General features: G+C 44.0%; 2 pseudogenes; one reads left to right on the forward strand and one right to left on the reverse strand.

Annotated features, from left to right (window-relative positions):
* LOC108412015 overlaps positions 1-23,164 on the reverse strand; it is a 380,788-nt pseudogene that overhangs the window by 237,390 nt on the left and 120,234 nt on the right.
* The window catches only part of LOC108415604, a 45,239-nt pseudogene continuing 40,213 nt past the window's right edge, over positions 18,139-23,164 (forward strand).

Genomic DNA, 23,164 nt, shown 5'->3' on the forward strand with positions numbered 1-23,164 from the left:
TGGAACGTTACCTCACTGGCGGGGAAGGAGCCTGAGTTGGTGCGCGAGGTTGAGAGATACCGGCTAGATATAGTCGGGCTCACCTCAACACACAGCTTGGGCTCTGGGTCCAATCTCCTTGAGAGGGGCTGGACTTTATTCTTTTCTGGAGTTGCCCATGGTGAGAAGCGGCGGGCAGGTGTGGGCTTTCTCATAGCCCCTCGACTCGGCGCCTGTATGTTGGGGTTTTCCCCGGTGGACGAGAGGGTAGCTTCCCTACGCCTTCGGGTTGGGGAACGGGTCCTGACTGTTATCTGTGCTTATGCACCGAACAGCAGTTCAGAATACCCTGCCTTCATAGAGTCCTTGGAAGGGGTGCTTGAAAGTGCTCCTCCTGGAGACTCGATTGTTCTACTGGGGGACTTCAACGCTCACGTGGGCAATGACAGTAAGACCTGGAGGGGTGTGATTGGGAGGAATGGCCTCTCTGATCTGAACCCGAGTGGTGTTCAGTTTTTGGACTTCTGTGCAAACCACAGTTTGTCCATAACGAACACCATGTTTGAACACAAGGATGTCCATAAGTGCACATGGCACCAGGACACCCTAGGCCGCAGTTCAATGATTGACTTTGTTGTCGCGTCAGTGGACTTGCGGCCATGTGTACTGGACACTCGGGTAAAGAGAGGAGCTGAGCTGTCAACTGATCACCACCTGGTGGTGAGTTGGATCAGGTGGTGGGGGAAGATGCCAGTCAGACCAGGCAAACCCAAACGTATAGTGAGGGTTTGCTGGGAACGTCTGGCAGAAGAACCTGTCAGATTGAGCTTCAACTCACACCTCCGTCAGAACTTCGACCAGATATCGGGGGAGGTGGGGGACATTGACTCAGAATGGGCCATGTTCCGCTCCTCCATTGTTGAAGCGGCTGACTGTAGCTGTGGTCGCAAGGTAGTTGGTGTCTGTCGGGGCGGTAATCCTCGAACCCGGTGGTGGACACCCCAGGTGAGAGATGCCGTCAAGCTGAAGAAGGAGTCCTACCGGACATGGTTGGCCTGTAGGACACCAGAGGCAGCTGGCAGGTATCGACAGGCCAAGCGATCTGCGGCTTCAGTCGTAGCCAAGGCAAAAACCCGGGTGTGGGAAGAGTTCGGTGAGGCCTTGGAAAGTGACTTTAAGTCGGCTCCGAAAAGATTCTGGCAAACCGTCAGGCGACTCAGAAGCAGTGTGCCACTAGCACTGTATACAGTGGAAATGGTGTGCTGCTGACTTCGACTGAAGACGTCATTGGGCAGTGGAAGGAATACTTTGAGGACCTTCTCAATCCCACCAACACGTTCTCCAGTGAGGAGGCAGAGTCTGGGGACACGGGAATAGGCTTGTCCATTACTGAGGCCGAAGTCGCTAAGGTAGTTAAAAAGCTCCTTGGCGGCAGGGCTGCAGGGGTGGATGAGATCCGTCCCGAGTTCCTCAAGGCTCTGGATGTTGTGGGGCTGTCTTGGCTGACACGCCTTTTCAACATTGCGTGGACATCGGGGGTGGTGCCACTGGATTGGCAGACTGGGGTGGTGGTGCCTCTTTTTAAAAAGGGGGACCGGAGGGTTTGTTCCAACTACAGGGGAATCACACTCCTCAGCCTCCCTGGTAAGGTCTATGCAAGGGTACTGGAGAAGAGAGTCCGGCTTATAGTCGAACCTCGGATACAGGAGGAGCAGTGCGGGTTCCGCGCTGGTCGTGGAACACTGGACCAACTCTTTACCCTCTCCAGGATTCTGGAGGGTTCATGGGAGATTGCCCAACCAGTCCACATGTGCTTTGTGGATTTGGAGAAGGCATTCGACTGTGTTCCCCGGGGTATTCTGTGGGAGGTGCTTCGGGAGTACGGGGTACATGGCTCTTTGCTACGAGCCATTCAGGCCCTGTACAAACAAAGCAGGAGTTTGGTTCGCATGGCCGGCAGTAAGTCAGACTTTTTCCCAGTGAGAGTTGGACTCCGTCAGGGCTGCCCTTTGTCACCGATTCTATTCATAATTTTTATGGATAGAATTTCTAGGCGCAGCCAGGGGATGGAGGGTGTCCGGTTTGGTGACCTCAGGGTCACATCTCTGCTGTTTGCAGATGATGTGGTCCTATTGGGGACATCAGGCCGTGAACTTCAGCTTTCACTGGATCGGCTTGCAGCCGAGTGTGAAGCGGCCGGGATGAGGATCAGTACCTCCAAATCCGAGGCCATGGTTCTCACGCGGGAAAGGGTGGAGAGCCCTCTCTGGGTCGGGGATGAGCTCTTGCCTCAAGTGGAGGAGTTTAAGTATCTCGGGGTCTTGTTCACGAGTGATGGTACAAGGGAGCGGGAGATTGACAGGCGGATTGGTGCTGGGTCAGCAGTGATGCGGGCTCTTTACCGGTCTGTTGTGGTAAAGAAAGAGCTGAGCCATAAGGCAAGGCTCTCGATTTACTGGTCGATCTACGTTCCCTCTCTCACCTATGGTCATGAGCTTTGGGTAATGACCGAAAGAACAAGATCGCGAATACAAGCGGCCGAAATGAGTTTCCTCCGCAGGGTGGCTGGACTCTCCCTTAGAGATAGGGTGAGAAGTTCGGTCATCCGGGAGGGACTCGGAGTAGAGCCGCTGCTTCTTCACGTCGAGAGGAGCCAGTTGAGGTGGTTCGGGCATCTTGTTAGGATGCCTCCTGGACGCCTCCCTTGGGAGGTGTCACAGGCAAGTCCACCGGGGAGGAGACCCCGGGGAAGACCCAGGACACGCTGGCGTGACTATGTCACCCAGCTGGCCTGGGAGCGCCTCGGAATCCCTCCCAGGGAGCTAGTGGAAGTGGCTGGGGAAAGGGAGGTCTGGGCTTCATTGCTCAGGATGCTGCCCCCGCGACCCGAACCCCGGAGAAGCGGAAGATGATGGATGGATGGATGGATGGAGTTAAATAAAAAACCTTTCAGCACATATCACATTTGAGTGTATTTCTATCAAAATCTATAGCATGAGAGATACTGTATCTCTTCCTCCAACATTAGGACTGGTAACATTAAACAGTCTGAAACAATATTCAAACCACGCACAGCAGCAATGATTTTAGCAGATTCTTCAATGATAAAATAGAAAATATTAGACTACAAATCCAAAATCTGCCTATAGATCTAATATCACAACATGATGAGCGCTCTGCCAACCCAAAAGCCCAATTGCTGTCTTTTAGTCCAATCCAAACAAATGAATTAGTCACACCGATCAGCTAACCCAAATCTTCAACAGGCATTCTTGACCCAGTACACACAAAACTGTTCAAACAGATTGTCCCCTGTGTGTGTGTCATGATTGGCCCCTCCCAGTCCTGTCCATGTGCTTTGTGTTTTGGATCTTCCATGTGCATTTGTTTTGGTTCAGCCCCCTTGTTTGTTGACTCCGCCCCTGATTGTTTTCACCTCTTCCTCGTTATCCCTGTGTATTTAAGCCTTGTGTTTGCCCCTTGTGTTTGTTGGTCTTTGTTGGTGTTTGAGTTGTTGTCTGAACTGTTTGATGTATGTTGTTTGTTTATCTGCTGTGTTGGATGTTCTGTTTGTTCTGTTCAATTCTGGTTTGTCTGTCATGCTGATCTGTCCTTGTTGGCTATGTGAACCTGTACCGTTTAGACTATGACCCTAGATTTGCCCATTATAAATCTCGCTTATCTCCGTGTATGCGTCCGCCACCTCACCCCCGTTACAGTGTTGTTAAACCTCTGCAGTCTGTAATAAATTTGTCCCTGCGATACATACCTAAATCATTCAATCTCGCACTCGTTAAACCCCTATTTAAAAAGCAAGATCTTGATCCCAGTGAACTCGCCATAGATCAATTTCCAACCTCCCTTTCATAGCTAAGATCTTAGAAAGAGTGTCTTACAGCAACTGTGCTCCTATCTGTAAGAACACTGTCTCCATGAGATGTTTCAGTCTGGCTTTAGACCCTTTCACAGCACTGAAACAGCAGTAACTAGAGTAGTAAATGATCTCCTTGTGTCTCTCAATGGTGGCCATATTTACATACAAGTCCTTCTAGACCTGCAGCGTTTGATACTATCGACCACAAGATCCTCCTTGATAGGATGGAACATCTGGTTGGTATCAAAGGACAGGCTTTGTCCTGGTTCCAGTCTTATCTGACAGACCGTTATCAATTTTTCAGTGTTTACAATAAACACTCTGATTGTAAGCTAGTAAAATATGGTGTCTCCCAAGGATCTGTGCTCAGGCTGCTGCTTTTCTCTCTGTACATACAACCTCTTGGTAACCTTATTCGCCAATTCAATTTTAATTTCAATTTAAAGGCCATATGGTCATTCCAAGCACCACTGTAAAAAATCAAGGCATCATCTTCGATTCCAGTCTCTCTTTCGATACACATGCAAAATTATTAGAACCACATTTTCACTTGTGTAACATCACTAAACTATATAATATTCTAGCCCTAAGATGCAGAAAAGCTGGTGCCCTTATGACCTCCAGGCTGGAGCGTTTTACCTGGATGGTCCAATACATTACTAAATAAGCTCCAACTGGTCCAGAATGCAGCTGCTAGAGTCCGTACAAGAACCAAAAATTTTGACCATGTGTCCCCAATCCTGTGGTCATTACAGTGGTTACCTGTTAAATAGAGTATAAGATCCATTTCTTAACATTTGAGCCCCTGAGCGACATTTTTTTGGATTATAATATTTTATATTAATGCTGTTTTCAATTCAGTGTTGACCAGAGGAGGATGGGTTCCCCTTTTAAATCTTGGTTTCTCTCAAGGTTTCCTCCTCTTAGGGAGTTTTTCCTTACTGCTGTGCCACTGGCAACACTCACAGGGGCTCAGACCTGGATTTTTCTATAAAGCTGCTTTGTGACAACACCTGTTGTAAAAAGACCTATAAATAAACTTTGACTTATGCAGTAAAAGTCTAAAATGAGGTGAGCTGATAGTTTCATTTGAGAAATAATCTGTATGAGAATCAATAACTGACCTTCAATCAATCAATATAGTTGTATTATGTACTTCAAATATTAGTTTCCTAGTCTGTGTTTACATGAATACTGTGTGTGTGTGTGTTACAGAGAGCTGTGAACTCTGACCTGCTTTTTCTGCTGCAGCTTCAACACATCTGATCATTTAAACTACTAATATACAGTAATAAATGAACCAATAATATTAATAATTCAGTTTTATCTCGCAATCGATCTGTTATTATAATCATCTAATAGTTAATATCTGTGTCAATCCAAATAATGAAGATTATCTTAAATGGACTGATTTTGGCTCAGAGGGAAACATAAGTCTCTTAACTCACATTAACTACCTGGATATCAGAGTTTTAGCTCTTACCACAGATCCCAGAGGAGAGAAAATGAAAATGGAAATATGCCTGACTTCTGGTAATTATCCATTTTTATAGCAGTTCATAAAATGAACCAATTCAAAATCATTAAGAGTTGCTAAGTACACTTCTGATCCAAAATGATCAAATTCATGAAGTTATAAAAAACCTGTGAGCATTCATGAAGCAAATGATGACAGATCTGAGTATCTGAGATGCTCCTGAAAAAGAAAAAGTAGAAATAGACTCTGTGTGTGACCGTCTCATGTATTTACATTGTAATTGTGTTTGAGTTCACAGGATTAGCTGAGATTCCAAAAGTGCAGTGAGATGTTCCACCTAGTGCTGAAGATCCTGTTCCACAGTGAGGAGAACCCCCTAAAGAAAGAACAGTGCTCACTACTGTAGTGTTTACTGTAGTTGATGAGTTCAGTTGAGTGCAGCTTTAGCAGCTGTTCTCAGATCAGTGAGAGTTTCTGAGTCAGAGCAGTTCCTCTACAGCTGAGGGAGGTTTTTGTATTGCGCTCTAACACTGTGTGAGCGGGAAGCTGTTAGACTGCTGACAGTAATAATCTCCTGCATCTTCAGACTGAACTCCACTGATTCTTAGAGTAAAATCTGTACCAGAATAACTCCCACTGAAACGATCTGGAATACCAGACTGCCGGTTAGTAGCACCATAGATCAGGAGTTTAAGAGCTTCTCCAGGTTTCTGCAGATACCAATGAAGGTTATTGCCGATGCTCTGACTGGATCTGCAGCTGATAGTAACAGAGTCTCCTGGTGAAACAGTCTGAGATCCTGGAGTCTGAGTCAGGATGATCTCCCCAAAAGACTCAAAAGAAAAAGAGAGAGAGAGATCAACGCTTCTTTATATCATCTAATATCCAATAATAATATTCTCTTCATAACTCAAATTTAACCCCTGACATTTACCTTGAGTCCAGAGGGTGAGTGTCCAGATGAAGATGGAGACCAAAGTCATGGTTGCTGTGGGTGAAGTTTGTGGGGCAGCAGCTCTCAGTCATGAAGTGTTAAACTCACAGGACTATAAACACTAGCAGAGCACTGAAGCATGGGCTGATCATGCAAAGTGGAGCCTCTATGGAAATGGACTCAACAAACACCTCCATAATAAACACGTCTGATTATTTAGATCTACTAAAAACGGATTAGTCTGAGAGTGTTGAACGATTTCTTCAGGGACTGCCTGAAGTCCTTTCTCAGGACTGAGGGAAACATCCATTTCATAATCTGTCCAGATCCTTATAATAAACTTTAGAATAAATGAGACTGGAGCTGAACTCTACAGCTAGTTCCAGACCTGTGGAGATCACAAAATAAACCCCTAAAATCACAAAGCATTTCCAGTCTCCTGGGTGAACTGGTTGAAGGTGAGGATTAGGTTTTAAGTTGAGGTTAAGTTTAGGGCTAAACACTTCTGCTTAATTTAAGCAATACATCTTAGTGTTTTCAGATGCTTCACTACTGCTACTTCACTGATATGTTGTTAAAGTGCTACTGATTTTCTGTTAAGATTTTATTAATCATCTAGAAAGACCACTCAAAATAAAGTGTTACCACAGCATCTGTACTTTGTGATTGGTCACATCTCTGACTTTGGAGTCAGACCCCAAGGTGGATCCAGTTAGACTCTTGGGAAGTTCTGCACTGTAGGAACACAGAAGAACAGTGTAAGTCGTGTAGTGTGATAGTGTGAAAGGTGTTGTAGAGTGAAAAAGCAGCTTAACATCAGACTCCAGTGAAAGTGTTGACACTTCAGTGAAATTGTGACTGAAGTAGCAGTAAAAGTACAACTGGAGTAAAAAAGTATCAGATCTAATCAGATCTAAAATCTACTCAAGCTCTGAGTTTTACCAGTTAAACCATTTGTTACCATGTGTTTGTGTTTAGGTTGAACAGATAAACTATTGTTTACACTCTACTCACCTAATGAACAGAAGAACAAACTCCATCTAAAGTCCTGATTTCCACAGAGTGTGTTATTGTGCGTGTCCATCCTGCCCCTCAGCACCTGCAGTAGAGTCCAGCTGCAGCAGTGCAGTCTCTGTGCAGCTGGACTGAGGGGGTTTTTGTACACCTACTAAACACTGTGGGAACACCCAGCTACCACTGATCTTATGTAAACTCTGACAGTAATAATCTCCTGCATCTTCAGTCTGGACATTACTGATGGTCAGAGTGAAGACAGATCCAGATCCACTGCCACTGAAACGATCTGGAACACCATCCGCACGTAGGTCTGCAGAATAGATCAGGAGTTTGGGAGCTCCTCCTGGTTTCTGCTGATACCAGGCTAAACGGTAACCCCAGGCACGGTCGTGATAAACTGCAGTGCTGATTCTACAGTTGATGTGAAATGTTTCTTTTGGAAGTGCATAAATTACAGGAGTCTGAGTCACAGTCACCTGACCACTGGATCCTGAAATAAAGGAAAGAATGAAATATTCATTTATTTCAATTAATCAATCCAAATTCCCAAAGAAGTATTTGTACACTTTGATAAAAGAACAATGACACCACAGAGATAAATGAGTGAGTTACCTTGAGTCCAGAGGGTGAGCGTCCAGACGAAGATGAAGACCAAAGTCATGGTTGCTGTGGGTGAAGTTTGTGGGGCAGCAGCTCTCAGTCATGAAGTATTAAACTCACAGGACTATAAACACTAGCAGAGCACTGAAGCATGGGCTGATCATGCAAAGTGGAGCCTCTATGGAAATGGACTCACCAAACACCTCCATAATAAACACGTCTGATTATTTAGATCTGATTAAAAAGTAGCAGCTCAGTTCTGTTCATTCAGTGTTAGACGTTCATTTCTAAAGCTCATCAATAGTTGATGAGTGTAGAAGAGCTCAGGGTGAACAGTGAGGAGTGATGGAGGTTTATGTACAATGACTTCACTGAAATGTAGTACTGTGGTTCTCTTTCAGTGGAGGAACCAAACTCACTGTGAAAAGAGACTTTTATTCTATTTAAACAGGAGATTCATTTAATCCCCTCATTATCAGCTGCAGATCATGATGACCAGCTGGTCTGAGGTCTCCTGGATGAAGACATTCATAGGTTTTAATGAGAGGTTTGAACTCTTTCTATGACACTTCATCTGATGGTAGTTAGATTAGGAGTTAGGAAAGTTCTAGTTGTTCCACTGTGGAAAGAGGAACCAGTGAATGTTCTCCAGTGCTAGAACGCATTAGTGCTGCTGCATAGTTTCCAGTTCTTTTGAGTTCAGTCTGAGTTCTTTACTGTGATGAATGGTGATGGTCAGTGTTGTTAGAGAGGGAGTTCAGCTGGAGATTCAGTGCAGTGCTGTGTGTTGACCTTGAGGGAGTTTGGCTGAATGAAGCTGAACATCTGGTGAAAGTGCTGCTCTATTCTGGGAGAAAGAGGACGACTCAGGCCTGTTCATGCAGATCTGAGTTCCACCCCACTGCTCTCTCTCTCTCTCTCTCTCTCTCTCTCTCTCTGTCTCTCTCTCTCTGTCTGACTGTTTACTGCTTAAACTGCTTGTTTGTGTTCAGCTGGGTGGGCTGTGGGGGGTTTCACTTCTTCCTTTAGTGTTACTTCGTAGTCGTAGTGTCTCGTCCCTCATTAAACTCATCAGGTAATTCTAAAGCCCTTAATGGGTTTAGTCCAGTGTGCTGGACTAAGACTATAAAAGTAGGAGGACTATAGAGCATTCAGGGCTGGAACTGAGAACCAGTGTGAGGAACCTTTGAGAATAAACTCCTGAACTGTCAGGCAGGTAAAGGACTGTGAGAGGAGAGATCCACTGATGCTGCTCCAAAGCCTTTATTTCTCCAAGCTGAGAACTTTCCACCACAGCACAGCAGCTCACGGCTCAGAGCTCCACTCATTCATTAGCTTGTGTGGTCTGAAATAAACTAGAGTGGAATAAACAGCACAGTAGTTTAAGTAGTCTAGAGAATTAACACCTCCCCTTCAAGCAGTAATGAAGTCTACACTACTGTTTAAGACTCATCACAGGCTTTAACTACAAGTCCACCATCTCCAACGTCTCTGTTTATCTTATACAACAGCAACTCCTTGTGGGTTTTCCCTCATCTATTATTTAGATTATACACATAGTACCGACTTGTGTGCTGGAGAAACCTTAGTCGACTTCATTGGCTCTACTTTCATAATTCTATAACTCATCCTAACCATCAGAGCATGTAAGCTGTATGAAAATACTGAGAATTCTCTGTCCATAAAGAACAGCAGTACACAGTAAAAATGTCTGGATATCGTACATACAGCTGTGAACTCTTCATCGATTCACAAACAGCTGAAATTTTCACCCAGACTGTTTTTTTTTTCAGAGACCCTTAACATAATTTAACTGGCTATACTGAAAACTAACAAACATACATATTAATTTACTGGGATGAGGCAGCAGAACTCAGACACATGCAGAGGGTTTTAATACAGAATCAGGAAACGGGCAAACATGTAGTCAAAAACCAGTCCAAGAGTCGTTACACAGATCCAGCAACACAGGCGGAAGTACAGAGGGGCAAAGACAAAGAAGCAAAAAACAGGTAATCCAGGCAAAGGTCAAGCAAGGCAGTCAAAACAACCACTCAGTACGATCTCATAGATGCAATACTTCACAATATACCTGAACTAAGCCTGGGCTTAAATACTAAACTAGACCAGTCACATGACAAAACACACAGGTGATTCATGTTAAAATTCAGCAAACCGTGAATGTTGATAGATGATAGTGTAAAGTCACATGATCTTGCAGAGACTCCTGGGAAATGGAGTTATCCAGATGTGTGACATTTACGTAATATAACAAAAAGGATGTGATTATGTTTCAGTAGCATATAGAGCACATTAATAAAACAGATGTCTGTATGTCGGATTCTTGTCCAGATTAACTCTGGTGAAGGGGTAACATTTCACTGGATCGGGGGAATCAGTGGAGAGTCTGAGGTTCAAAGAAAATGACCAAGAGGATCATGGAGGGGAACATCTGTCCCACCACAAGTGACTGTATGTCTATAAACACTCACGGTCTGCTTTATTTGGACCACTTACCTCCACTCAGGTTTCTACACTCACTGTCCATTTTATTAGGTCCACTTATCAAACAGGAGCTCCTTGTAGTTCAGACTGTCATGCATCTGTTTCTCTGTATGCTTTGTTAGACCCCTTTTACCCTGTTCTTTAGTGGTCAGGACCCCCACAGAGCAGGTGTTATTGGGCCGTGACATGGTGGTGGGACCGAATATATTTAAAGTTTTGAGTTCAGAAACTGAGACTGATTAGATGAAGAGGAAAACTAGCACACTGTGCAGCAGCAGATGAGCTATCAACTAACTTTACACCTACAAGGTGGAACAACAAGGTTGGAGTGTCTAATTTAGTGGATGAAGGGTTGACAAGCAGATGGACTACAGCCTGTAACTGTGGAATTATGAAGTGAACCTTTATGGTCAGTGGAACTGATAAAATGGACAAGGAGTACCTAATAAAGTGACCAGTGGGTGTTTGCACTATATACACTATATATAGTTGAATACAAACATTGGGTTGATTTTCTAGGTAAAAAATGTGCACATTCTGTACAGAGAACACACTTTTGCACATTTTAAAGCTCAATTACTGTGTATTTACTGAATTTAACATAGGATAAAGCATAAAATGTATTATTAACTTATTTATTAATGTATTAGTTTTTTTTCCAATATGTTAAACTCAGAAAATAAACAGAAATTGTGCACTAAAGCTTGAATAACAAATCCACCAACGCCCCTCCCACAGCGTTTGATTGACAGGAAACCTCGATGGCGGTGAAAATGCAGCTGGAAATCAGGGATTGTTTTCACTTTTTAAAAATATCGTAGAACATTAAGACAGTGAAAAAGAAATGGCAGAAGCATTTTGTTTTTCCACTTTAACGTTTTTCAGACATTATGCAAGAAATGCAAATCACTGCTGCCAGGACCTGAAAACCTAGTACCTCCAAAATTATACCTTTTCAGGAGAAGGAAAAATGTACTTTACTCTTAAAATGTGATCTAAATCACATTCAGCTTCTTTAAGTGAAATGCTACGCTGAGAATCTAGTGCAAAAATAAATTCTGTAATTACTGTGTGTAGATAATGTAAATATTACAGTACAAGGTGTGTAGAGGATGTTTGGATGAGGCTGTTAGAGGTTTGGTTTATATTTGATTATGACTCCAGATCTGATAGCAGTGAGTTCTTTTAGATTAAACACACAGCAGACAGTCACCTTATTGTTTAAAGTGCAGAGAGCTGTCTGTACAGTCATTTAGTAATTTAGAGTCAACCCACGAAAAGCACCAGGATCCGACAGCATACCAGGCAGAGTGCTCAGAGAATGCACCGAACAGCTGGCTGATGTTCTCACGAACATGTCCAACATCTCTCTGAGCACTGCAGTCTTTCCAACGTGCTTCAAGTCCACCATCATCATCCCTGTCCTGAAGAAGTCTCCAATGTCCTGCCTCAATGACTACCGTCCCATTTCACTCACTTCCATCATCATGAAGTGCTTCGAGAAGCTTGTCATGAGGCACATTAAAGACCAGCTTCCACCTTCACTGGACCCACTGCAATTAACATATCGCCCCAACAGCTCAACAGATGACGCCATCTCCACCACACTCCACCTGGCTCTCACCCACCTGGACAATAGAGACACTTACGTCAGAATGCTGTTCATAGACTTCAGTTCAGCGTTCAACACCATCATTCCTCAGCAGCTGATTGGAAAACTGAGCCTGCTGGGCCTGAACACCTCCCTCTGTAACTGGATCCTGGATTTTCTGACTGAGAGACCTCAGTTAATCAGGATAGGAAATAACATCTTCAGCACCACCACACTGGCTGTGTTTACATGCAAAGATTTTTGCCAATCCGATTGAATACAATCAGATTACAGATTCAGACTGAGGTGTTTATGCTCACTGTTGCAAGAATGAACGGCGGTGGAGTGGACAGAGAGAGGTAGTGAAGCTTCTTTCCCATTTTATTTATTTATTCTCTTTTCTAAAACTTTTCGTCAAACAAAGCAGATACAGTGCAACAGGCTTCAAGTTTGCCAGGCTAAGTCAAATGAATGACCCTGAACACAACTACTTTAAACAGCCAAGACACAGTACCTTCTCCCAAAGCATCTACACCCAAAAAAACCCCGCTCTGGAGCCTCTACTGGGCTTCTATACCCGTAGCCCCTCCCCACAGAGGAGCCCAGTTGCACAAGTAAATCAATCAATTAAATAACAACATTCTAAATGAAAAATAACAACAGAAAAGAATAAACACAAAATACATAAACACCCAAAATAATTTTCACTAAACAAAAATCCCCACTACACATTATCAAATACATTTTCCCCAAACTCAGTAAAACACCCCCGCTAAAATAGTCTGCGCCGCCCGGAGCGCACTGACTCCCCCATAATAATTGTAGACTCGACCAGTCCCTCGGTTTCGTCCCAGGAAAAGAAAGCGTTTGGTATGCTGGCAAACTCACCGAACCCGTGGTATTTGTAGAGATCACTACAACTATTAAACTAAAAAAAAAACGGACATGTGTAAGTGTGGTTATTACTGTCACCGGTACAATGTTTTAAACAGACGGATGGATATTTAGGACTGTGGCGCGTGTTGAAAATGCGAGTGGTGAAGTGAAAACAAACAAATGCTACGAAGTGGCGGTAGGCCTCCCTGCCCACTGTAACAAATGCGAATGAGATGCTATGGCGACGGGTGAAATATGAAATGCTTAAACCGGGTAAACCAAGACAGCAAACGGGATTAAAAATGCAGTGCTACTCTCGCAGTAAGTCAGCTGGAGTTTTAAAAATACTGGCAGATAGCTGCCTCTGCGCCTGTGCGCTTGCGTGAATGACTGGGTGTATGAGTGTGTGTGTGTGATTGGCGTAAGCGTCACGGCTGCTCCGTGACACTCACTCTACTCAACAGTCTGATGAAAATCTTCGTTTACATGCACACTACAAGTAATCCGATGCAGAATGACGCACATGCGTGAAGCAGCGCTGAGAGTGAACGTTACCATGACGGCGAGCTTCACGTGAGGTCCAGTCGGCGTGAGATGAGTTTCCAGTTGGCGCGCTAGTGTTTTTAATGGCTTTAAACTGACGTCAGACTCAGAAAAACATCCTTCACGTGCACTTATAAAGGAAGACGTCGGGCTCTGGGACTCATAACCTGGCCGTCCGTCCCACCGCCGTCTTTTAAAGCTCAGAGTATGAACCTCGTCTCCTCTGCTGACCAGTTTCTGCTCCGCCACGTTGACCGGTATATCCACTATCTGGATTTAAACATGAACAACTTTATTTCATATTAAAAGGTAGTGCTGAAGCCCTGTGGGAGTCCCAGAGGCCGCTTGTGGGATCTCCCTTCTTGTAAAAGCTGCCTCTGCTTTTATGCTGAATGTACGCACATACATAACACACATACATAACATGGTTAGAGACACACATCCATACGCTCACATAAAGGAACTTCTGGAAAAGTTCATACCATTGGCCTATAAATTAGCTCCCTCAAGTGAGGCTCTCAACAGAGCACACACAAAAAGAGAGCCTAACAGTCCGTAAAGATAACAGATATAAAAATATGAAGAAAAACATGAATATAACAATATAACAAATACAAGATGAGTGTAAAGACACCTCATATTTCCCCCTTTCGAGGCTACACAGAACCTCGAAAAACAAAAGATTAACATAAACATGATTACAAATATAACAAATTACATTTTCTTAACAACTTCACATTGTCTGGAGTGTAAGAGCGAAAAAACCTGTCAGGCAGCCAACATTCCTGAAATATCCATCAAATAATTTAGACAGGAAAAATTCTCTCACGGCCCTCCTGCCGCAAGCCACCCCCAGGGGAACTCCAGTCCAATGTAAAAAGAAAGAAATTCAACATATACGAAGGTGACTTAAGCAAATACTTATGGAACCCTTAAAAAAACAAATTAAAATAATGTTCGTCAGCGGGCTAGTCAACCTATCGGACCCAATAACAAACCTAAAAACCCCTTTCCCTAACTCGAGAAAAGAAAAGAAAAAACATCTGAGGTCCCAATGTACCTACTCAATATCAATTCACATACTAATCAAAGACATATAATAACATATCAATATGTCAAACTAAAACTCTTCCACATGTCGACTCCCCATGTAGTGTTGATGATGTTGGGTGTAGACCTTCCTGTTCAAAGTCCCTCAATCCATTTTTATTGTCCATACATGAAGATGTGCACCCCTTCAACGCATCCTGATTTCCAAACACTGAATCTCCCCCCTTTCTTTCTAAAAGGAAAAAAAACACCAGCGAGTATCTTTGGCAAAAAACAACAGACACATATTAAAACATCAAATGCAGATTAACACTCCATAACCTGTCCACTGACAGATTTTGGCAATGCGATTTTTCAAAATACCATTCTTTTTTCCACAAATTCCTTGACTTTGTGGATGGTAAACTGCTCCAAGACGTTGTTTAATCCCCAATTTTTGCTAAATCAGTCTTACTGTCTTATCCACAAACTCTTTCCCATTATCTGAGGAGAGCCGATCTGGAAGTCCCCATCTACTTATGGCTTCTCTACACATAAACTTGGCCACCTGATTGAGCGTCCTCTTGCTCTAAAAGCCTATAATAGTGTCTATGCTAAGTGGAATACTAAACATGCACCAAACAAATCTAACACTGTGAAATGTGTAGCTCCCGGTGAAATTTGAGCTAACAAAGTATGTGGATCTGGCACTTCTGCTGGAAAATCAGCACTACTTCATTTACTGCTCTCAGGTCATGCACCAGACGATAGGAGTCATCTGGCTTCTTCACAGGCAACAATGGTATATTACTCTGAGGACTTTGTGTTATCTTCAAAACATCAGATTTCAAAAGTCCTTCAATTTGTGGTTCAATTCCTTGCATAGCCTCTTCTTTTAGTGGATACTGCTTCTTCCAGGGTGGTCTAACTCCTGGTCGGAGCTCAACCTTCACTGGTTGTGCTGACTTCACAAGTCCAATATCAGTACTATGTTGAGACTACAGACTTTCTGGCACTTGCTGCAGCATCTCCACTTTCATAGAGTTTGCGTCCATCTTGGCACTGCAAATTGATTCATGTGTCATCCGCACAGTTTGTAGCTGTCCCTGTCCTTGAGCAGTAATCATAATCTTCAGAAATCGCTGGTCTTCACTCCTCCAGATGGCCAAATTCTCCTTTATTGGTGCAAAAACATCTCTCTCTGCTTCTGGTATCATTTCTTCTACGTGCTTCTGCTCAAAGCCCTCGGACACAACAACAACGTTACATGAGGCACACTCTTTTCCACATCAAACTCTTTTTGCAAATAGTCATCTCTGTCTATTTTCATTGCTGCTCCTTGTGGTCCCAAAATTACACAACATGAACGAAGTTGAACTTGATTTGGTTTATGACTCAACGATTCTTCTGGATTTGACTCAGCAGCGTTTTTATATGCTTAAACGTGCAGTGTAGACACTTCACGTGTCGAACAATCGAGTCTCCTATGACCAGAGTGCTTTTAACAGACTCCACAGTGGGAGCTTCACTGAGCGGGGAAACCTGTTTCACACGCCAATCGGAGGGGCGTGGTGTTCCGGTGGGCTAGCTTTGGCCTCAGCGTTAGCATTGGCCTTAGCTTTCCGGCTAGACTGCCGAGTCGTCACCCATTCGCCCCGCTGTGAGGGCTCTAACGCCGGAGTCGAGGGGGTGCTAACTCTCCCTAGGGCACCCGGAGCTGCTAACGCTGCCTCTGGCTGCCTATCCCTTAATAATTAACATGCCCCACTCTGCACAGACGAAACAACCAGCAGAAGCCATGATATTTCAGCTACTTACCGCTTTTAGTCGATTTATAAGCTAGTAGCACAAAACATTGCCGCAGTGACGCGCTCTCAGTCGCTCGCAACTGTGGTTGATTTAAGGGAGGCTGTGTTTGTGTGACTAAAGCCTGCTTTTTCTCTTTCCCTTTATCCACCAGCTGTATCTGATTACGTTTTCGGAGAACACACTCACACACTCACACACACACACACCGAGACCCGAGAATCACCTGGAGTTTTTTCAGGGTTTAAGGCCCGTCTAACCGCCTCCCTCGGAGGGCTTTCGTCCAAATCAGCGGCTTCTTTTACTTTACTCTCATTAACTCTCTTCCTTTTTTCCTTATTTCTCTTTACGCTTCACGCTTGGCACTCAGCCAAACATTAGCTTCGCATGCATGCTATACTCCGTCTCTCCACAAGAAAAATGTAGGGATGCAGCGGTTTTCCTCATTTAATTCTCTTCTCCTCTTTTCTCTACTTCCCTTACTCATAACTGCTTCTGCTTCGCTCAATCCGAATTCTCGTTGTTCACTAAAGAGCCGACTCTCACCGCTCAATCCGAATGCCCGTTGTTCACTAAAGAGCCGACTCTCACCGCTCAATCCGAATGCCCGCTGTTCACTAAAGAGCCGACTCTCACCGCTCAATCCGAATGCCCGTTGTTCACTAAAGAGCCGACTCTCACGGCTCAATCCGAATGCCCGTTGTTCGCGAAAGAGCCGACTCTCACCGCTCAATCCGAATGCCCGTTGTTCACTAAAGAGCCGACTCTCACGGCTCAATCCGAATGCCCGTTGTTCACTAAAGAGCCGACTCTCACGGCTCAATCCGAATGCCTGTTGCTCGCGAAAGAGCCGACTCTCACGGCTCAATCCGAATGCCCGTTGTTCGCGAAAGAGTCGACTCTCACCGCTCAATCCGAATGCCCGCTGTTCACGAAAAGCCGACTCTCACCGCTCAATCCGAATGCCCGTTGTTCACTAAAGAGCCGACTCTCACCGCTCAATCCGAATGTCCGTTGTTCACGAAAGAGCCGACTCTCACCGCTCAATCCGAATGCCCGTTGTTCACTAAAGAGCCGACTCTCACCGCTCAATCCGAATGCCCGTTGTTCACTAAAGAGCCGACTCTCACGGCTCAATCCGAATGCCCGTTGTTCGCGAAACAGCCGACTCTCACCGCTCAATCCGAATGCCCGTTGTTCACTAAAGAGCCGACTCTCACGGCTCAATCCGAATGCCCGTTGTTCACTAAAGAGCCGACTCTCACGGCTCAATCCGAATGCCCGTTGTTCACTAAAGAGCCGACTCTCACCGCTCAATCCGAATGCTCGTTGTTCACTAAAGAGCCGACTCGTATTGAGGAGCCGTTTTTATTTCACTTGTTAAATTTTAGTTATTTTTAAATGGAAAACTGATTAAACTAAATGGTTCTTCCTTCTCGTTATTTTCCCCAAACCTCTTTTGTTCTGGGCTTTTTTTATGTAGTTCATAGCTGTGTTTGCGTGCCTGCGTCTCGAAGTGAATCTACTCATCAAAATTTTACTTATTATGTTTTTTTATAACAAACTGAACCCATTTATTTTCAAGAATTATTATTATTAACAAGTATATTATTAGATTAGTGTTATACTAGTATATTATAAACAGGACTAAGGTTTTTTATTAAACTATAGGGTACAAATAGACGCGCTTGGGAGCCGAGAGTCGACTCTTTTTCGTGAGCTGAGTCGCTCGAGCTGACTCACTGAAAAGAGCCAGAATGCTATCAACAGTTGCTGCGGTAACGTGAGCGAGTCCTCAACCGGCCAATCAGAGAGGCCGCTCATCGACTATCTGGCCAATCATCGCCGCGCAGAAGGCGGGGTTTGTGTGAATACGGGTGGGATTGAAAATCCCGTCCACAGTGAGTCTCCACTGCAGTTCAGGCGGAGGCGCTGCGGCTATAGCTGCGGCTCCAGAGCCGGTATAGAGCAGAAGGAGGTCCGCAGTGCTCAGAGAGACGCTCAGGAGCTGCTCTGCTGAAGGTAAACAGCTGTTTAACTCCGTGTTTTTACAGAAACGGGGGATAAATTATCTCTTTTAGAGCAGAGTGGTGTAAAACAGGTGGGGTGTGTGAGCTGAACCGTCCTCTGAGCTGAGGAGGCTGGTGGAGCTCTCAGCTCTGTGACTCTGGCTCTTTTACTGCTGCTCAGTACTGCTGGACTCTCCTCTCACTTCAGAGCTTCAGCAGTTTATTTTACATCTAAGTTGTTCAGTTCAGCAGAGCGATGTAAACAGAGTCATTCAGAGCGGTTTGGTGTGAAACGCTCAGTTCTAGAGTCAGAACCGTTCCCAGTGGTGGTGATGGGAACCAGACGTCCCTCTAAAAGCTCCTCACAGAAAGTTCCTCCAACTGGTTCTGAATTCACTGCCTGATGACTGAGACGCTGTTTTATGAGAGTTTAGAGAACTTCAACTCCATTCATTGTGGAATTATGGGGGACTTTTGAAAGATCCGTGGAATTCCCTTTCAATTTTAAGGGTGGGTGATAGGGGAGGGGGTCCGTCAGATTGATTGGGGGGGTTCTGTGCTGGTGAACGGCTGGTACCTTGGCTGATGAGTGTGGCTCCAGCAGATTCTCCAGCAGATGGTTTTTCTTGTACCTCCTGTTTTAGACGATGGTCTACTGCGAGTGTGAATACACTGAGAAAGAGGGGTTGGTATGATGACAGTGTGGGGGCCTAGAGCTGTTCTTCCTCTGACCCCGGGATGGACATGTGTGGTTTTACAGCTGATTATTCTAAGTTAGGTTTTGTTCTAGCTGTATTTCTGGTCACTCATGCAAAAGGTCATAAAACTAAAAGGTTTTCTGCAAAAGGTAAAAGAAAAGAAACACAGACCTCAGTTGCTGAGTTCTGTGGAAGGAAAAGACCTTCTTCATTGAGCTTCAGGTGGAGAGATGGTTCCACCACAATGCCCCCCCTCCTTTCTTATATGATCTCAAATTACGTTTAGATCCCATTACTTCTCAGTTTAACGCTTCTTTTGGAGACCCTTATTTCCAACCATTCCTGACGTCTAGTTTTAAAACTTTCCCAGCCTGGCTGTATCAGCCCATCCAGTCCTCTCAAGGCTGTTGTTTGGACGCTTCCTTATTAATTTGGTTCAAGAACCAGTTTTTCCCGGCTCTTATGATTTAGCCTCACTATTAGAGGGTCCACTTGTTTTGCTGTGTCAGCAGTGTTTCTCGGCCCTCCAGAACTCCAGGTGTTTTCCACCGTCTGAAACCCCCTCATACCAGAGGTGGACGAAGTACACAAATCAATTACTTGAGTTAAAGTAGAGAGACCCAAGGTAAAATATTCCTCCAGTAAAAGTAGAAGTTCCTCACTTTAGACCTCAACTTGAGTAAAAGTACTAAAGTATTTGCCTTCAAATGTACTTAAGTATGAAGTAAAAGTACTAAAAGAGTAATTCTGGCTCTGATGTCCTGTTATCATTTTTATAACCAGACTGGCTTCATGAACTCATTTCAGGTGAAAGTCCTCCAGCGTCTCTCTTGGTAAACCAGTCTTTTAATAGAACGTCATTAATTAGTGACGCTGACGTCTATTAAAATGATCAGAAGCACAAAACACTGAAGGTAAACAGTTTCCATAAGGGAGAACCGAGTGGCTCTGAAATCACTTTTTACACACAAGCAAAGTTTCAGTTTCAGATTTATTTACAACTTAGTTCCAAGTTTAAGTTGAATAAAAACTGGCTTTAAACTCAGGATCACAGATGAGCTCCTTTACTATGTTGATCTGTAGGCGTCTGTTCATAAACATAAACCAGCCCAAACTAATTTACTATAAAATGAAATGGTGTTTGTAGAAATTCAGAAAAAAGCCGCGTCAGTCTCGACTGCATATGTGGACATATTTCTATATTGTGCTCTATTTACACAAAGTTAGGTTAGTTCATCATTTATGTTGAACAGACTCTCCCAAAGTTTTACGCTGCTGCGCTGACGTTGAACCGCGTGCTGCACTGGGTCGGTATGACCAACAGGTCAAAACCAGCTCTAAACAAAGTGACCGCTGGGCCCTGATTGGTGCTCTGGCTTTGCGCTTCTTTCGCTTTGACATGTTACGTTTTTATACACACAGAAACCAAAAGGAACGACAGATTTCTCAAAATGTAGGAGGAAAAAGTCGGATATTAGACTCTGAAATGTAGTGGAGTGAAAGGAAAAAGTCGGCCAGAATGGAAAAACTTAGTAGTACAGATACACCAAAAATACTACTTAAGTACAGTAACGAGTTACATTTACTTAGTTACCGTCCACCACTGCAATACATGGCCTGTGTCTGGGTCAAGAGTTCATCTGTCCCATTCGTATAGACAGTGCTGGGCCTGTCTTCTACTGAGGGGATTTATCTGCTTCAGGCATTTGACTGTAACTTTATTCCAGTCATTTTTAACGCAGCGATTTTAGGAAACTTTTATTAATCTGTGATTCAGGGAAATATTTCATCAAAATTCTCACAATATGATGAGGTAAGTTAGTGGTGTGTGTCTCCTGCTGGTATAAAGCCACATTATTTTAGTGTATTTGTAAATATCTTAATGAAGTCTTCTATTTGAAGTAAATTAATAATAATACTTTTCACCAACTGCCTGTCTTTCAGTGGCTGTGCTAGTAGTAACACCTTGAAAATGAAAGGAAAATTCTGCCTTTTTAAAAATTTACTCCATAATTCAGTCCCTGAGATGTGAACAGACAGACTCAGAGCAGTTTGGTGTGAAATGGTCAACAATTACAGAAACTGCGGGTGAGGTGAGAACCCTACAGGACATCCAGCATGAATTTACAATGAACAGGTTAATAACAGACCTTCAAGAACATGGTGTGCCACAGCATGCTTTGCAGGAGTTTGGCAAGAGGCTTTACAATAGTCATGTTTACATGCAGCCTGATAATCCATTAATAATCCGATAATAGCTCAATCGGAATGGAATACGTCCACGTAAACACCTCGATCGGAATAGACTAATCTGATTGAGGCCAATCGGAATACAGTTTCTATCCGATTGACCGAGGTGGGTAATCCTCTAAATAATCCGTTAAATAGAAGAATAATAGCTGCGTAAACGCCTGAATCCGATTACATTCCCTATCGGAAGGTGTGAGAACGTTCTGTGAAAATGCGGCACATCACAGCAAAAGGCTTATACCGGTCAACACGGCAGAGCAGAAACTGGTCAGCAGAGGAGACTAGGTTTATACTCTGAGCTTTAAAAGATGGCGGTGGGAAGGACGTCCAGCTTACGTGTCTCAGAGTACGACGTCTTCCTTTATAAGTGTGTGTGAAGGATGTTTTTCTGAGTGTGATGTCAGTTTAAAGCCATTAAAAACTCAAGCATGCCAACTGGAAACTCATCTCATGCTGACTGGACCTCACGTGATGCTCGCTGTCATGGTAACATTTACTCTCAGCGCTGCTCCACGCATGCGCGTCATTCTGCATCGGATTACTTGTAGAGAGCATGTAAACGAAGATTTTCATCAGACTGTTGAGCAGAGTGAGCATAAACACCTCAGTCTGAATCTGTAATCTGATTGTAAAGAGCATTAGCTTCTGGTGGCACATTGGCCACACGCCATAGGAGAATTCAGTTTCATAAGAATCATTTCAGCTTAGTTGAGCCACTGCAGTTGTGTTAGGCCATAAAGATCAAGGTGAGAGGAGGTATTCTCACCATGTTCCTGTTTTGGAAAGCCTGAAAGCTGTTTCTAAACCCTCGTCCTACTCTATGTTCCGAGATATTCTTAGGGGTTTGTCATAAAGTACAATATATTTTTTGGCTCAGATCCTCATGCTTTAAAGGTAATGTTGTTCCAGGGTGCCTTTGAGGTTTGGATCCCTCTGGGATCAGCTAGACAGAAGAATAAGATGCTTGCAGTGTACAGTCTTTACCCCTTCAGTCGTTCAGTGGTTGATCAAATTCAGGCAGTTTGCTGTGTGTAGAGAAGGACTGTAAATATCTTGGTGCGAGCAGAGTCTTTGAAAGATTACTGGCTGACTTGTGTGAGTTGGAGAATAATGGCATAACTGTAGAGGGCAAAACATCCAGAGGCTCCATCACCAGGAACTGGCAGCACACGAAGTGATTAAAACCAGTAGTGTGTTCCACAAGTTAAGGCATTTTCACATGTGCCAGCCTGGACTACCGCCTGGCATCATCCATGACTTCTTTGAGGGCGTACTTGATCTCGATCTGGCTCTGTGCCTGCAACATTTTGTCAAAGCACACTGGTTTAGTTTTGAATGTCTTAATGACAGGCGGAAATTCTTTCCTGGTGAAAGTGCTAGCAAACCAGTTGCTGTTCTGGGTAAAGGACTTAAGCTTGGAGGACAAGCCTCTCAAAATTGGTGGTTGCTATGTTTTTTGCCAGTTTTGCTGTATGACAAAATTGTAGGCCCAGATGATGCAGTGTGGCAGATGCTGCTTCTATTGAGGAATGTAGTTGAACATGTTTGTGCACCTACCCTCTCTGAACCTCAGATTGCCTATAGGAAGGTCTTAATTGAGGAGTATATGGAACTGTGAAAGATGAGAAATTAAGGCCAAATCAAATCAAATCAAGTCTATTTGTGGCGCTTTTTACAACGGATGTTGTCACAAAGCAGCTTCACAGAATTCCAGTAAAGACAGAGTTTTAACATGAATGTAAAATCCCCAGGTGAGCAAGCCAGGGGTGACGATGGCAAAGAGAACCTCCCTCAGAGCTGAGGAAGAAACCTTGGGAGGAACTGAGGCTCACCAGGGGGCCCCATTCTCCTCTGGTCAGACTACCTACAGAGTTATTATACTAGTAATATTACAATATAACAGCATAATATAATAATAATAAAACTAATATAACAGCAGTAGTAGTGATCTGGGGATCTTGACCAACAAACTATAT

The sequence above is a fragment of the Pygocentrus nattereri genome, chromosome 11 (assembly GCF_015220715.1).
Source record: "Pygocentrus nattereri isolate fPygNat1 chromosome 11, fPygNat1.pri, whole genome shotgun sequence".
Taxonomy (NCBI): Eukaryota; Metazoa; Chordata; class Actinopteri; order Characiformes; family Serrasalmidae; genus Pygocentrus; species Pygocentrus nattereri.